The 5,553-nt window shown below is 39.3% G+C and overlaps 1 pseudogene; it reads left to right on the top strand.

Annotated features, from left to right (window-relative positions):
* The first annotated feature begins 4,114 nt into the window (after nt 1-4,114).
* Nucleotides 4,115-5,553, top strand: part of LOC102839885 — a 20,536-nt pseudogene continuing 19,097 nt past the window's right edge.

Here is a 5,553-nt window from a genome sequence, read left to right as displayed (position 1 = left end):
GAACTCATGAAAAATGGAAACTGCCTCTCCTCTTGAAGCTTCAAAACAATGCAAAGACCAGATGGGTTCATTCACTGGCACATCCTGCCTGAGTTATGGTATGGTTCACCAAGCTGTTCCAATTCAGGAGATGCTTTGCCCACTCTGACTTTAAACCCAATCACTGGCCAATACCAAACTATTAGACAAAGCCAGGTGACCTATTAAAAAAAAAAAAAAATTAGCCAGTGAAACCCTTTGGAACATAGTTCTACTCTGATACACATGGGATCACTATGAGTCAGAAATCAACCCCACAAGGATTGATTGTTTTTGACACTGCCTTCAGCCTGACTTGGACCTCTACATGTTCATTCTTGCTCATCTATTCAGACTCTAGACCCTGTCTGTGTCCTCCAATTTGACTTTACACTTCGGATTCAGACCTTGTCTTTACCCTCATAAGTCACTATAACTAGCTTCCTAGTCACTCTTTCTAGTTTCCTATCTACCTGCTGGCCCTGTCTGGCTGTCAGTCCTGGCTTGCATTGCTTGGCAGCCACCCATGACCTAGCATTGACAGTGTCCTTCTGTCTTACTCCCCTTGTCACTTGAATTGCTTTCTACACCCACCCTTAGAGTATAAAGATGCTGCTCACGTTCATACCTAATGTCTTCATATTTCAGCAGCTTGTCTGGCTGAAAGAACCTTCATAACCTCTCTAGCAATCCATTCCACTGTCTAATCACCCTGATAGTCAAAGTTCTCCTTTCTGTCATACCATTTAGTAGGAGTCTGAGTGCTGCTGAACAATAATCATTCTAAATGTCACCCACCTGGGAGAGATGAAAACAGTGATCCTCAGGGTATGTATTACTTGGAATGTGCCCAGAATGTAGAGACATCTGTTTGAGATCACGACAGTGGACTCCCTGAGTATATACCACTGATAGACCAGGGAATGTAGAAAATCATTCCAAGAGCATATTGGAATAAAATGAGGAATCAAGGAGGTGACTCGGTGATTCCTGGGCAATTGATATTCTTGGGGAAGAAACCTTCAAACTGGGGAAGGATAAAGGCAATTTTCAATGGCAGGATGGAAGTAGTGAGATTGTTTGATTAATGCATTTTATGAATGTCCAGTCCAATGCCTGGCAAAATAGACTTCCATTCATTCTTTGAAAATGTTTTATTGTAAATTAATTAGGTGAAGGTTTACAGAACAAATCAGTTTTCCAATTAATAATTCATACACACTTTGATTCATGTCATTGATTGCAGTCACCACAATGTAATATCCCTTATTCCACTTTCTCCCTGTGTTTTCCATTTTTGTTCCTCCTTCTTTCCTACCCCTTCTTGCCTTCTGAACTTTGTCCTTGGGCAAATGCTACCCTTTTGATTTCAAATGGTTGATTATTCTAAGGACTGTGTACCTCCCTAATGTTGTTCATTTTACATACCTCTCATTGTTTGGCTGAAAATTGAGTCATGGAGATGAGTTCAATTCCAGGCCTGAAAGATAACTAAGGGCTATAGTGTTTCAGAAGTTCCACTAGTCTCTATCAGACTAGTAAACCTAGCACTTTTTTTTAAAAATGATTTTGAGTTTTATTTCAAAACATTCTTTGCTTTCCCCTGACTCTACCCATTGTTGTTGTTGTTAAATGCCGTCAAATCGGTTCTGACTCATAGCAACCCTATATAGCTGACCTTGTGGTTCAGAGTCCAGTGCTGATCCTATAGCACCACACCAGGAGTCCACTCTACCCATTAAAAAGATGTAAATCAACATTAGTAGCAAAGCTGAAATAGAAACAAACAAACCATAAAATAACAAATGTTAGTGAGGTGTAGAGTGAGCTGGAACCCTCATATACTGCTGGTTTGTTGTTGTTGATATGTGCTGTGGAGTCAGTTCTGACTCATAGCGACCCTGTATAGGGTTTCCAAGGCTATAAATCTTTACAGGAGCAGAAAGCCTCATCTTTCTCCCTTGGAGCAGCTTGTAGTTTCGAACTGCTGACCTTGCGGTTTGCAGCCCGATTCATAACCACTATGCTACCAGAGCTCCTTATACTGCTGGTGGGATTGTACAATTTTACAACCACTGTGGAAAACAGTATGGTGCTTCCTTAAAAAGTTGGAAGTATGAATCTCACTACTAGGCATATATCCTAGAGAAATAAAGAACTATGACACAAACATATGCACATCCATGTTCTTTGCAGCACTATTCACAATAGTAAAAAGATGGAAACAATTCAAGTGCTCACCAATGGAAGAATGGATAAACAATCTAAGACATACATACAGAGTAATATTATGCAATATTAAAGAAAAATGAATATGTAAAACACTTCACAACACTGATGAACCTGAGGGACATTATATTGAATGAAACAAATTAATCACAAACATACAAAAATGTTAGGGAGAATTAGAATGAAAAGATAATGGAATTTTCCCACAGTCTATTTGAAGCCCTCACATATGGTATGAGACCACTATCAAAATTTTTTTTCAGACAAAAACAAACATTCTTTGATGGTCACCAGGGGTGGGAGGGGAAATGAGGATAAATTACTAACTAGATGGCTGTTGTAGTTAGGTGCCGTCTAGTTGGTTCTGACTCATAGCCACCCTGTGTCCAACAGCATGTACCATCTTCACAATTGTTATTATGGTTAAGCCCATTATTGTTGCCACTCTGCTAATCCATCTTCTTGGGGGGTCTTCTTCTTTTTCATTGAAGCTCCACTTTTACAAACATGTTGTCCTTCTCCAGGGACTGGTTCATCCTGAATTGTCCAAATTACAAGAGACAAAGTTTCGACATTGTTCCTTCTAATGAGCAATCTGGCCATACTTCTTCCAAAACAGACTTGTTCATTCTTCTGGAAGTCCACAGTACTTTCAGTACTCTTTGCCAACACCATAATTCAAATGCAGAAACTAGAGGGTAGACACATACTAACCTGGGTGAAGGTGAAGGCAATATATAGTAAGAGGGAGGTCAGGAAAAAATCATGAAAGCAAAAGAAGATACTGGGAGGAATACAAGAATTAAGGGCAACAAAGGTAAATACTACTGTATACACAATTCTGCAATTATGAGTGGGTGTATAGATAAGTATGCAGGCCTGACAGGTGTGGGAAGGAGAATGGGACTACACCCATGAATATATATAGGTTTGACAGAAGATATTTCCACATATATATTTATCTATGCTATAAATATATCCATGAATATGATAAAGCATACAGGGGGCAAAGTTATGGAAACCTCTTTGCTATAACAAAACACTAGGTCAAATGGCATAACAAAATTCACAAAGACAACGTTCTGCATCCGATGTTGTTGAGTAGTTGACAGGAATTTTAAAAGCTTGAGAGTAACCATCTAAGGTGCAACTACTGGTCTTTCAGCATCCAGAGTAAAGAAGAATGAAGCAAAACGAAGATGCGTGGAAAGCCATTAGCCACCACAACATGACCCTGAATCCACAAGAACTGTATTTTGCCTGGTTACCATTACTGACCACTTTGAAAAGGATCACATTAGAAGATCTATTAATTTATTTTTATTTCTCCATTTCAACCGTCACTGCTCCCCTGTCCAAGTTCAGTTTTCAAAATTTTCATGCCCAGACTATGGTTATAGTTCCTTACTGGTTACCTACCCTTACTCTTCTAGTTTTCTGACTCAAGTTCTGTTTACATTTCATTATAATAGATCTGATTTACACTTCTAAAATATTCCTCTGGTTGCTGTGAGGAAAATAGAATGGAGATCCATATTATGCCCATTCCAGAGAAAGGTGGCCCAACAGAATGTGGAAGTTATAGAACAATATCATTAGTACCACATGAAGTAAAATTTTGCAGAAGATAATTAAAAAATGGTTGCAGTAGCACATCCACAGAAATTCAAGCCAGATTTAGAAGAAGACATGGAATGAGGGTGTGATAGTTAAGGTTGTGTGTCAACTTTACTGGGCCAAGATTCTCAGTGATTTGACAGTTGAGATATAGTTATTCCCCCATGATAGAATCTAATATAATGTAAATCAACTCTATGATGAGATCTGCTATGAACAGCCAATCAATTGAAAGGACGTTTCCTAGGGGATGTGGCCTGCTTTTGATATATTGGACACTCAGGTAAAGTTTGCTTGCTCTCTACTAAGTCTGGATTTTGCATCTGACTCCTCTTCCCACCTTCAATTCTTTGGACTTGAGCCAATGACCTATTGCTCTTACCTGCCAATGCTGGAAGTTGTCAGCAGCCTGTTTTTATACCTGCCAAATCTTCCTGCATGCCAGTCTTGGTTCATTAGCCCTGCAGCCTGACATCCAGGCCATGGACTTGGGACTAACCACCTCTACAATTATGTGAATCAGTTCCTGGATATAAACCTCTCTTTGTATCTACATATATAAGTGTCACTGGTTTTACTTCTCTAGAGAACCCAATCTAAGACAGAGGATATCATTGCTAACATCAGATGGATCTTGGCTGAAAGGCGAGAATACCAGAAAAAATGATTAACTGTGCTTTTTTTGACAATGCAAAGGCATTCAACTGTGTGGAACCCAAAAAGTTATGGAAAACATTGCCAAAAATGGGAATTCCAGAACACTCAATTGTGCTCAGGAGGAACCTATACATAGATCAAGAGTCAATTGTTAAAACAGAACAAGGGGACGCTACATGGTTTAAAATCAGGAAAGGTGTGCATCAGGTTTGTATCCTTTTGCTATACTTAATCTGTATGTTTAGCAAATAATCCAAAGAGCTGGATTATATGAAGAAGAATGTAGCATTAGGATTGATGGAAGGCTCATAACAACCGCAATATGCAGATGATGCAATCTTGCTTGCTGGGAGTGAAAAAAACTTGGAATACTTACTGATGAAGATCAAAGACTACAGCCTTTTATCAGTATGGATTGCACCTCAATGTAAAGAAAACAAAAATCCTCACAACTGGACCAATAAATAATGGAGAAAAGATCGAGGTTGTCAAAGGTTTCATTTGACGTGGATCCACAATCAATGCTTATGGAAGCCGCAGTCAAGAAACCAAACAACATATTTCATTAGGCATGTTGTTGTTGTTAAGTGCTGTCGAATCAGTTCCAACTCATAGCAACCCTGTATAGGGTTTTCCCAGGAGCAGCTAGTGATTTCTGCTGCAAAAGACCTTTAAAGTGTTCAAAGGCAAAGATGTCACTGAAAGGACTGATGTGTGCCTGATACACATCCTGGTATTTTCAATCACCTCATATGCATATGAAAGCTGAACAATGAATAAGGAAAAACCTGAAATGAATTCATACATTTCAATTATGATGTTGGAGAAGACTATTGAAAGTACTGTGGACTGGGGAACAAACAAGATGGCAGATCGGGTGGACGTATAGCAGAGAGTTCTGCCAACAACAACACAGAATACCCGACCAAGCAGGTTCAGGGGATGGTCCCAGAACTCTGAACCACATATAAAGGAATACTTAGAAGGTTGGAAGGCTCACAGCTGGGAGAATTTGTGGCAGAAGCAAGAAAT

This window comes from Chrysochloris asiatica, unplaced genomic scaffold (genome assembly GCF_000296735.1).
Source record: "Chrysochloris asiatica unplaced genomic scaffold, ChrAsi1.0 scaffold00159, whole genome shotgun sequence".
Taxonomy (NCBI): Eukaryota; Metazoa; Chordata; class Mammalia; order Afrosoricida; family Chrysochloridae; genus Chrysochloris; species Chrysochloris asiatica.
Note: the sequence above shows the minus strand (reverse complement) of the source record. Positions and strands in the feature narration are given on the sequence as shown.